We start from the raw sequence: 12,620 nt of genomic DNA, 5'->3' as shown, positions 1-12,620 counted from the left end.
TTTGCATGCATATTTGTGTGGCACAAGAGTATGCATGTGTGTGTGCATGTTTGTATGGGTGAACATGTGTGGAGGTGTGCATACATAACTGTGCATGAGCATGTAGAGGCCTGAGATCAATGTTGGATAGCTTCCTGGCTCTTTCTACACTTTTTGTGCTGGGGCAGCTTGATCCCAGAGCTTACAGATCCAGTGGGGTCCTGTGCTGGGATTAGAGTGCAGTCCTGGCCTCTCGGCATTCATTTGGTGTTGGAATTTGAACTCTGGTCCTCAGGCTTACACAGCAAGCATTTCACCCACCCCTATCTCCCCAATCTTGAAGGCTCCTATGTTGCTTACCTTTTTCTTGCTGGTTTATCAGGTATTTTAATGAACTATAGTACACTGCTTCATTGAACATGTTCTTACCCTTCTGTAATTACTGCCTTCTGTATTGTCTGAGGTATAGATCTGATCCCCTCACACACAGGTCTGAGGTGTCATCTCTGTCCACATGTGTGTCCTTCCATTATCCTGATTTCTCATGGCTGCTAGGTGGTTTGCCCACTTCTGCATCAATACCACACTGGCCCAACGCCAGAACCTTCTGAGTCTTCCTGATATGCAAAAGAGTGGTTTTCTGATATGCACTCACTCATATGTGGGTTTTAGACATAGAGTAAGGGATTACCAGTCTACAATCCACACTGCCAGAGAAACTAGTAAACAAGGAGGACTCTAAAAGAGACAAACATTGTCCCCTAGAGAAGGGGAAAGGGTCACGATCTCCTGAGCAAATTGAGAACATGGGAAGAGGGGGAGGGAACTACAAGAATGAGAAGGGAAGAAGAGGAAGGATGCAAAGGTCATGAGGGAGCAGAAAGGTTGAGTCAGGTGCAGATTAGAATAAAGGATATGTGATAGGTAGGGTTTTAGTTGGGGGTGTGGTAGGGGAGGAAGAGAGGGAGAAGAGAACTGGGATTGTCATGTAATTTAATCTTGTTTGTAATTCAAATAAAAAAAAGAGTGGTTTTCTTTCTTTCATTTTTGTTTTCAAGACAGGGTTTCTCTGTGTAGCTTTGGAGCCTGTCCTAGAACTAGCTCTTGTAGATCAGGCTGGTCTCGAACTCAGAGAGATCTGCCTGTTTCTGCCTCCCGAGTGCTGGGATTAAAGGCACACACCACCACGGCCCAGCTAAAAGAGTGGCTTCTTATATGTCATTTTTGTCTTGGCTCTTACATGTCATTTTATCTTATTCTTGGCTCAGTGTGTTTCTGTATAAATTTCAGCATCAGCATGTAAAGTCTCACATTAACCAACAACAACATAAACAGTACTGGAAGCCATATATGTCTATCAACCCAGACTGAGGTGGTTTGAGACCACCCTGGGCTACATTAGCGAAGCTGTGTGCTAGCTTGCTTTTTATTGGGGTGATCAGCACCCCAAACTAGAGCAATCACGGGAGAAGAGGGTTTATTTCAGCTTACAGGCTTCAGTTTGTCAGGGCGGGGGCTCAGGCAGGAATCTGGAACACAAACCCTGGAAGATTGCCACTTACTTGTTTGATCTCTGGCTTACTCATCCTGCTTTCTTATGCAGCTCAGGTCCCCTGCCCAGGGATGGCACTGCCTACAGTGGGCTGGACCCTCTCTCCTAAATCATCAATCAAAACATCCACACACATGGCTACGGGCAACCTGATGAAGGCAATTCTTCAATTAATATTCCATCTTCCCAGGTGACTCTGTATTGTGTCAAGTTGACAATAAGATGAGGAGTGACTGCTGTAGCACCTTGGTCTTCTGATGACCACAAATGTTGGCTGCTGTGAGGGAAGTTGTTGCTGTGGACAGGGGCATTGGGTACAGGGAGACCCTAGTCTATGTTTATTTGGTGTGTGTGTGTGTGTGTGTGTGTGTGTGTGTGTGTGTGTGTGTGTGTAAGTCAGAGGACAACTTTCAGTAGTTAGTTCTCTCCTTCCAATTTGTGGCTTGTGGGGATTGGATTGTCATTCCTGGCAACAAACACTGAGCCATCTTACTAGTACATAAATCTATATTAACATTGGGTCCACTCTTGGCACTACATGCCACAAGAACATTTGCTCAACTATGTTCATAGCAACATTATTCATAATAGTCAGATCTTGGAAACAGCCTACATGCCCCTCAACTGAAGAATGGATAAAGAAAATGTGGTATATTTACACAATGGAGTACTACTCAGCGGTAAGAAACAATGACATTCTAAAATTTGCAGGCAAATGGACAGAATTAGAAAAAGCCATCCTGAGTGAGGTATTCCAAAACCAGAAAGACAAATATAGTATGTACTCATAAGTGGATACCAAACATAAAGCAAAAGATACCCAGCCTACAATCCACAACCCCAGAGAAGCTAGAATCCTCTTCCAGAAACAGATGGAAGCAGATGCAGAAATCCACAAATAACCATTGACCCAAGTTCCTGAAGTACAATCAAAGTGAGGGAGAAGCCATAATATGAACAAAGGAGTCAAGACCATGATGGGGAAACCCACAGAATCAGCTGACCCAAGCTAATGAGAGATCACTGAGTCAGGTCTGACAAATGGGGAACCTGCATAAGACCGAACTAGACTCCCTTAAATATAGGTGGCAATGGTGTGACTGGGACAATGTATGAGAGCAATGGAAATGGGTCCAAGACCTAATGCTAATGCACAAACTGGCTTAGTGGAGTCCATTCTGTATGGAGAGATACCTTGCTCAACCTAGACATGGGGATGGGGGGTGGAGAGGTGCCTTGGTCCTGCCTCAATGAGAGGATGGAACAGACTTAGTAGACTTTCTAGAGGAGGCTTTACCCTCTCTGTGGAGCAGATGGGTGGTGGAGAAATGGGGAGAGTGAGAGGAGAGAAGCAAGGGGGACCTGGGATTGGAATGTAAAAAATAAATTAATTTTAAAATGAAAAAAAAAAGACAGTCTCATAGTTCAGGCTGTTTCCAAACTCACTATGTGGCTGAGAAAGACCTTGAACTCTTGACGCTTTTGGCTCTACCTCCCGGGTGCTGTACTTACAAAGCATGTCCCACCATGTTCAGCTGTATTTTGTTTTCTGGCATACCTGATGACATTTACTCACCATTATATCCATATAAAATAGTTTTGATGTTTTAAAAAATAAACCTCCATCGAAAAGGGAACACTATTCCGTTGCTGGTGGGAGTGCAAACTTGTATGACCACTTTGGAAATCAGAATGGCAGTTTCTCAGGAAAATGGGAATCAGTCTACCTCAAGATCCAGCAATTCCTCTCTTGGGCATATAACCAAATAATGCACATTTATACAACAAGGACATATGTTCAACCATGTTCATAGCAGCATTGTTTGTAATAGCCAGAACCTGGAAGCAACCTAGATGCCCCTCAACTGAAGGATGGATAGAGAAAATGTGGTACATTTACACAATGGAGTACTACTTAGTGGAAAAAAGCAATGGAATTCACAGGCAGATGGATGGAACTAGAAGAAACCATCCTGAGTGAAGTAACCCAGTCACAAAAAGACAAACATGGTGTGTACTCACTCCTATATGGATTTTAGATATAGAGCAAATGATTACCAGCCTACAATCCACATCACCAAAGGAACTAGGAAACAAGGAGGACTCCAAGAGAGGAATGCATGGTTCCCCCAGAGAAGGGGAAGGTGACCGGATCGCCTGAGCTAATTGGGAGCATGGAGGTAGGGGAGAGGGAGCTAGGAGAAAGAGAGGGGGAGAGGAGGAAGGGAGAGGAAAGGAGGAAATAGGGGAGCAGGAAGGTTGAGTTGGGGGAAGAATAGAGGAGAGCAGGATAAGAGATACCATAATAGAGGAAGCCATTGTCGGTTCGAGGAGAGCTCTGGCACTAGGGAGATTTCCAGAGATCTACAAGGATGACACCAACTGGCAATCTAAGCAATAGTGGAGAGGCTACCCTAAATGCCCTTCCCCTATAATGAGACTGATGATTACCTTATATGCCATCCTAGAGCCTTCATCCAGTGGCTGATGGAAGCAGAGGCAGACACCCACAGATATACACTGAACTGAACTCTGGAACCCAGTTGCAGAGAGGGAGGAATGATGAGCAAAGAGATAAAGACTGGGCTGGTGAAACCCTCAGAAACAGCTGGCCTGATCAAGGGGGAGTACATGGACCCCAGACTGATGTCTGGGAGAACAGCATGGGACTGATCCAGACCCCTGAACGTGGATGTCAGTGAGAAGGCCTTGGTACTCTATGGGGCCTCTGGTAGTAGATCAGTATTTATCCCTGGAGTAAGAAAGGACTTTGGGAGCCCATACCAGTGGAGGGATGCTCTTTCAGCCTGGACACATGGGGGAGGGCCTAGGTCCTGCCCAGGATGAGATGACAGACTTTGGGGATCCCCCATGGAGGGCCTCACCCTCCCTGGGGAGCAGAGGGGAGACGGGGTAGGGGTTGGTGGGGGATGGAGGAGGAGGGGAGGGAGAGGGAGCAGGGATTGACATGTGAAGCAGGCTTGTTTCTAATTTGAATTAATAAAAAATAATTTAAAAAAATCTTCCATCTATTCACCCCACTTTCTCTATTCCTGATCCCTTTGTTGTTTCCATACACTTGATTCCTTGGGAATATTATATGGTTGAGTCCATATAATAATATGTGCTTGATAACTCATCCCTTTGTAGCGCTGAATAGTATTCCATTGACTTGGACATACCACCATTTTTGCATGTGTCTGCTGAAGGGAGTCTTGGCTGCTCCTCAGTTTGGGTAATTATGAATGAAGCTGCTATAAATAGCTAGATCTAGTTTTTTGTGTAACTTGAAGTTTTTGGTTCATTTGAGTACAATTGCTGGATTATCTGCTAAAGGTGTATTCCTGAAGCAGAGGCCCAATGTATTTGCATCTAGGAAGGAGAGTTCCATTGCTTCACATTCTTGTCAGCATTTTGTGTTGTTGGTATTTTGAATTTTTGGGCTGTTCTGAGTGGCCTGCAGTGAAATTTCACTTTGTTTTTTAACATATGTGTTCATGTTCGTGTGTGTGTGTGTGTGTGTGTGTGTGTGTGTGTGTGTGTGTGTTTGCGCGTGCGTGCGCTTATCTGTGTATGTATGTGGAGACCAGAGGTTGATCTTGGTGTCTTCCTTGGTTGTTCAGCAGTCCAGAAACCTGACTAGGAGTGACAAAGGATTAAAAAAGACAGGCATAAGACACAAGTGGCCTGGGGTGGGCCATAAACTCTGATGGAGATATACCACCAGCAGCCTGGAGACTCAGTGAGTTTATTATATACAGCCTGAAGGAGGCAGCAGTTTAGCTAAACTCAGTTAGAGGGTCTGTAGGATTCAGGCTTGGGGTAGTGGTTATCCTGAACATGAAAGCTATGGGAGGTCTGTTTTACCTAAAGATCCATCCATTCACCAACATCCGGATTCGGACCAGGGGAGGATATTGTCATTCTCTTTAGTCTGAGGCATCGGTGTCCTCAACGTGGCCATGCTCAAGTCAACAACATATATCCACTCAGGACTTCATTCTCTCTCCATACTCCCTCCTCCACTTTTGTGAGATAGGGTCTTTCCCTGAACCTGGAACTCACCGACTAGATTCTATGGCTGGCCAGCAAGTCCTGGGGACCCTCCTGTGTCTGTCTCCTCAGCGCTGGCCTCACACGTGCACAGCACACACTCAGCTTTTAGGGATGGTGCAGAGCCTCTCCCTCAGGTCCATGCACTTGCGCAGAAGGCACGCCACTGATCATGCCGCCTCCCCAGGCCCTTCTCTCGCACAATCTCCTAAAGACACATGGTGCTGAACGATTCCATCTGCTGATTTTTCCATTTGGGTATTTTCTTTGGAAAGGCATCTGTCCAGGTCTTCTATCCATTTCTAAAACTTACTTGTCTGTTTCTTGTTAAATATTAACAGTCCTTTGATATTAGTAACAGTAGTGAATATTTTCTTAGAGTCTGTGGCTCATCTTATTCCAGTGACTGGTCCTTTGCAGAGCAGGATCTTCACGTTAGTGGTGTGGCTCTGCCTTCTGTGCCATGTCTAAAAACCCATCTCTGCTGAAACTCGTCAAGGCTTCCTGAGTTACCTTGAAGGAAGGTTGTGGTTTGCTTTGGTTTTTTGAAATGGGGGTCTCTCTCTATGTAGCCTCAGCTGGCCTGGAACTTGTCATGTAGACCAGGCTGGTGTGGACTCACAGAGATCTGCTTCCCCAGATCCCAGATCTGCTGGGATTAAAGATGCGTTCCACCACACCCTATTCCCCTGCAGGAGTTTTATAGCTAGCTGTGTGGCTTCACCCGTCTGTGCCACTGGAAAGGGGGCAAGGTCCATATTTAGACTTTGTCCTTCCCACATGATTTATTGTAGATGCTCTCTGCTCCATAGTTCTTGTTTACCTCGTTTGCCGTCAGCCGTCCATTATTTGGGATCTGTTTCAGGGACGATGGTTCTGTGGATGATTTGTCTCTGATTTCCCCCACAACACACTGGCTGTGATGTCTGGGGGGGGGGGGGAGAAGTCAGTCCTCTCCTCCTGTATCCAGATGGCCACTCTAGGTCTTTTGCCTCTCTCTATGAACCTTAACATCAGTCTAGATCTGCAAAATAACTTAGTGGCATTTACTTGCAACCATGCTGGACAGCCCAGGGTGGAAAGATCTGATGGGATTGAGGCTTCCCACCCACTAAGTGGGGCTGTCTCTCCTAGTAAGTATTCAATCTTTCCTTCAGTATTTTTTAAGGGCATTTTAGCTTTCCTCATATAGATCTTGTGTCAGGTACACAGAACATTGTCCTCTCATCTCCTGGGCAGAAGAGCAGTGGGAAGAGAGGCAAGGCTGGTCTGTGCGCAGTCTCAGCACCGGCATGTATAGAAGCCACCAGTCTAATACCCAGACCATGTAAATCCCAGGCAGAGTCCAGAGTGGCTTGGGGCAGTAGCTGAGTGATGCACCTATCTCCTATGTGTGTAGGGCCCCGGCTCCAGTGGATTCCTTAGGCCTCCCGTTCAGCCAGTGGCTCCTGGAGGTGTCAATGGGGACAGAGGTAAGGCTCACAGGGAGGTACAGGCAAGGGGCTCCTGGCTGAGGCAGCATCTGACTTGGGAGCAGGTCCATCCAGCATGGGCTCTGCCTTGGGCAAGGATACCTGGCCCTGAACCTGATCCAAGGGAAGGCCAGTCTACAGCCCCCCACTGTGTCTACCCCAACTGACACCTGTGACCAGAATATCTGGGGCAGCTCTCCAGGCCTGTGTGAGAGAAACCCCTTTGGAAAGTGGGCTTGACACTCATCCCTGGAGTGCCCCCCCGCCCCCCCCCCACTCCGCCTACTGTCTTGCAGGCTGCAGAGAGAATTTGGGGAAACTTTGTGCCAGGTGCACAGACCATTGTCCCCTCATCTCAAGGAGGCAGAACAGCAGTGGGAGGAGAGGCCAGGCCTCCATCAGAGGGAGTTTTCGCCCTGAGCTCACAGACTTTCTCGACTTCGGATTTACAAATTGAAAATCATTAATAATTCTAACCAGGCGGTGATAAATCTGAGATCTCTCTCGATGAACCCAGACAGCGTTTCATAAATCAAAAAGATTACTTAGGAATTTTTTAAAATCTGACGTCAAAATGTCACGGTTACTAATGGTTTCGGTAGATCTCGAGCGGTGATATATCATTTATCTATGCTACATCTCAGAAGTGACATGGGGGCAGAAACAGGATGTCTTTTAATATCTCAAATACAGCTTGGGCCGTAATAAAGGTGTTAACATGGTGTGGTTTCTTCCGGAGCTGGGGGTCTGATTGAATACTGTATGTGTCCCAAGGCCTGGGAAGGTCTGAGGCTTGGGAATAGTCTTCAACTTTCTTAAGAGGCAGAAAAGAAGGCCCTGAACCCCAGCCTGAAGAAGAATAGGCTTGAGTGGGGACAAATCCAGCTCTTGCCCACAAGAGCCAGACCCTAAGGCAGCCCCATCTCCCACAATTCCCTGGGAGTAATCTGTTAGCAGTGCTAATCATAGATCTTAAGAACTCACTGTGTCTCATTTTTGCATCTGAACCCAGAAAGGCATTCATTCAGGCTCCTCACGGCCACCCTGGGGCTCCCATGTCTCCCCAGGTCTACTATAATCTGGACCTGGAATATGAGAACAACCCCCTCCCCTTACACGCACACAAAGGCCTGTGGGTCAAAGGCTTACTTGGTTAATTAGCCTGTGGCACCTTGGGAGGTCATGGATCCTTTGAGAGATGGGCTCTGGTAGAAGGACGTGATGTCACTGGAGGTGTGTCCTCATGGTGGGTGCTAGAACACCAGCTGCCACCATGAGAACAGGTGACACTAGATTCAGAAGCCACTGGTCAGAATAAACCGTTCTTCCTGAGACAGTGATTTCTTCAGGTCTTGTCACAGTGAGGGAAAGCTGATACTGGCCAACCCTACCCCCCATCTGAGCTGTCCACACAGGTGGGCCTCTCCCTGCTCCTGAAACAGCTGCTCAGGCATACCCCTGTCTCAGGGCTTTTGCAGTCATCCATCCCTTGTGAAAGTCTTAGCCCCATGGCAGGTAGTTAATGAATGAGCTGTTGAAGATCTGTCTCAGAGGGGGTCACAATCACTTTAAACCCATTGGTTTAAACCCACACAAGCATGGAGAGAACACAAGGCCTTCCATGGGCTCAGAGTCCCCAGTCAGCCCTTTGGGCAGCCAGGCCTGGGCAGAGCTGGCTAGGAACATGCTGGGCTTCCACCTGAGAGCCATGTCTGTGTGAGCCTAGGTTAGGCCCTTCTCTCTCAAGCCTCTTCAGGGCCACTCCAGCCCAAGGGCACCCCAGAGGCCACAGGCAACTCACCTGCCTGCTGGGTTTCTTAGCAAGAGTCATAAAAGACCTTCCAGTGGTAGGCCCGCTTCTCTCCTGGCTTTCCTGGCTCTGCCATCTTGTGATGAGGGACCTTGTCTGAGGCTCTTTCTCTCCCTCTAGTTCCCCCTCTTCCCACTGGGAGCCCATGACTAGGACTCTGCCTTCAGAGACTAGGGGATGAGGTGAGCAGGCAGCATGGGGAGTGTTCCACGTGTCAAGCATTAAAGCAGTGGTGCTTGGTAACCAGCTCCTTATTGTACAAAGGAGACACTTATGTGAGTCCCAGAGAGGGACAGTGCCTTATCAGAGGATACACAGCACTGATCAGGAAGCACCAGTGATCTGTCTCTCCCCAGATGTCTGACTTAATTAGAAATGGGCTTTGGGCCTTTGCATGTGGGCCTGGTGATTCACCCACCTGTAGTTGCAGACTGTGGTAAGGTTGATGTTCTGAGGGCCTGAGATAGCCTAGACAAAGAGCCAGAGCCTGCTGGGTTGTGCAGGCAGGACCTCTGGGGCATGGGTGTCCAGGAGGAGATTCAGGGGAGGCTGGGGCTACACCAGTCCCAAAGTTAGCCCATTTTGAGCTGGTCCACATGGGCCTTCTCTCCCTATGTCCACCACTGCCAACCTTGGCCTCCTCAACTCTTTCCACCCAACCCCATACTGAACCAACCTTCAACCCCTTTTCTCCAAGCTGCTGGTCAAATGGCTCTGAAATGCTTGTCTGATCCTGCTCAGAGGTCTCCCATGACTTCCCACTGCACACGGGATGGGTGCTGAACTCCAAGTCAAGCTCCCTGGCCCCTGTGAACTTGGAGCCTCTTCCCCTTTCCTCTGTAAGCTTGGTGCAGAAATTAGAGCTCACCATTCCCCGCCATTGCTGCTCCCACCCCCACCACCCAGGTTCACCCTTCTCTTGAAACCTGGAATTGGGGCAGCTCTCCCAGGGAGCCACTGCAAAGCCCTGAGCATGCCCGGCATACTTCTTGGCACCTCCCCCGTTTCACTCGTGTTTGTTTTGGGTCAGTCTCAGCATTCGGTTTTTTACAGCTTCCTGTCCCTGCATACAGTAGATGCATAGCTGGTGCTCCCCACAGTCTGGACCTGTCTATCACAACATGCTCTGTTCTTTCAAGCAAACAGATGAAGCAAGGTGTCCTGGGCACTTCTCATTATCCATCATCCCCACTCTATGCAGGTCCCTGATGAGGAGGCTTTAGTGTTGGGATAGATTTGTACTTGAGGTCTGACGCTGCCCCTTTCCAAGTGGCCCTTCTAAGCCTCAGTTTCCTTGTATGGGAAATGGGGTGAGGGTCACAGTACCCATATGCACTGAGCATGCTCTGTGAACTGGGCCATGTGCCCTCTTGGGTTATTTCAGTCTGGGCGCAAGCTCCAGGAAGGCAGATGAGCCCCACCCCCACCCTGGGCTCTGTGCTCAGGTGGTCTATGGTGGGGCTGAAGGAGCTTTAGCAGCAAATGTGCCGGCTCACTGTCCCAGTAAGCTAGCCTTTGGCCTGGGGCTTAAGACCTCCTACAGAAGCCAAGGTTACCCAGGCTAGAACAGAGATGCTCCCCATGTCTGGTCCAGGTCCCCATACTATATCCCATGCCACTGCTTGTGTCTTGGGAACCTCATCCTGATACTGGCCTGGGCCAGATCTCTCTCTCTCTCTCTCTCTCTCTCTCTCTCTCTCTCTCTCTCTCTCTCTCTCTCTCTCGTTTTGGTTTTTATTTTATTATTTTTTTTTATTTTTGAGACAGGGCCTCATGTAGCCCAGGCTGCCCTAGACCTTATTGTTCTTATTGTTTAGCTGAGGATGACCTTGAACTCCTGATCCTCCTGTCTCCACCTCGAACATTCTGGGATTACAGGCAAGGACCACCATGTTTGGCCTGCCTTCAGTGCTTCTATCATAGTAAGTTCTGTCTCTTGGAGAGCGGCTCCTTCCAAATCAACCTGATTGAGAGGGGTAGGGGCCACAGGGACAGCAGGAAACCCCAGACCTAAACCCCAAACCTCAGACCTGAACCCAGCACAGCTCTTCCATCTCCAGCTGGCTGCCCCAGCAAGGCACTTACTACCCAAGTCTCAGTTTCCCCTTTTGGAAAAAGGAGAGTCTGTATATATGCCTCCCTCTAGAGGTTAGTGAGGGACTAGCTCATCAGTGATGACTGACACTCAGTTAAAAAGACCAGGTTACCCCCCCCCCCCCCCGAGCATCTCCAGGGACAATGATGAACCCCAGTCTTGGGACTCCCTTACTATTTCACAGATGAGGAAACCATTGCCCTGGAAAGCAAGACGCTTGTTGAGGTCACACCACAGGGAGACACCAGCACCAGGGAGTCTGAGAAGCCTCCCTAGCCCCACATCCCCTAGCTCCCGTCAGGCGTGCTAGACCCTGCCTGGAGACGTTAACCCTCCCCGAGGTGACATCTATATAAATATTGTTAATGGCCCGCACATAATGTTAAGTCAGGTTTTACTGGGCACCCTCGTCCAGACTGTGGATTTATAGTCATAGGGTTTGAGGTAAATGTTTATTGGGCCAAGTGAGTTCTGGGCCATTCTCTCCTGGCTGCTGGCTCCCTGGGGCTGCCCAAGGGCCCCGTCCACCTGTCAGAAGCATGCCAGGATAAATCTCACCAAATGAAATATTTATTAATTTTGCTAACCAGCGTTGATCTCATAAATTATGGCGACTTTTTCATGAAATGATTATTAACATCCGAGACGCGGTGTTAATGGTTTATTGACCGAATGTGGGATAATTAGGCCTGGGACCATGGCCTGGTCAATCTGGGCCAGGCCAATTTGGCCAGGATTATGCCAATGACCTAGTTCATATGGCAGTCAGGGTCATGAGGAAAGTCTATATTTGGGTTCTGGACAACTGAGCCCTCATCCATGAAAGCATTCCCTGGGGTGTCCAGTATGCACTAAGCCAGGCAAAGAGGTTCATGCCCTTGATCCCAGTCTTCCCTGGCTCCAAGCACTGGTGTTACTAGGGACAACTGCTCTATGGAGGTATCAGCAAGCACTTTGCCCAGGTGTGTTCTGCAGGAGCTGGGTGAGGGAAGAGCCTGCTGGGAGAGGGGGCTGTGCCTGCTGGGCTCCTGGGCTCACCTGTGCAAACACATCTAGGCACACCATGTGGCCTGCATGCCAATCTGTCCACAGGTATATGAGCCTGACATTGGGTGTTGGTGCCACTCTCCTCATTCCTGTGCTGCTGTGGCTGCTCGGAGACATCACTTTCTAGAGTGGCCCCACATGTGGCAGTCTGGTCAAGAAAAGTTATACCATTCCCCACAGGTTTCCAGAGTCTGCAGCAAAAACTGCTGCTACAACACCCCTTTCCAAGTCCCCCAGGAAGAACCACACAAGGATAGGGAGGGACAGTATCATTGGACTGGTGGTGGCATTCCACTCAAAGGTTGCTCTTGGATACTGGCATGGTACAGGGGCAGGGAGAAGGAGTTAAGGAAGTATAGGTGGAGTCTCACAGGCCCCTCAGAGACCTAAAAGGCCTGAAATATACTGAGAACCAAGTCACAGCAGCAATCAGTCACACTCACCTCTTCTCAGCACTGCTGAGGCATGGGGAGGTCCTGGGGCCTACAGGGGTCAGAGTGGAGCACTCAGAGACCATGTTAGGCCTTTAGGCCTCTGCATTGGTGGGAGCTTTCTCCCACTTCAAGCATTGGCCTAGCTCTCCTCAGTAATGAGAGGCTATTCCCTGCTGTG

This window comes from Cricetulus griseus, chromosome 6 (genome assembly GCF_003668045.3).
Source record: "Cricetulus griseus strain 17A/GY chromosome 6, alternate assembly CriGri-PICRH-1.0, whole genome shotgun sequence".
Lineage (NCBI taxonomy): Eukaryota > Metazoa > Chordata > Mammalia > Rodentia > Cricetidae > Cricetulus > Cricetulus griseus.
Note: the sequence above shows the minus strand (reverse complement) of the source record.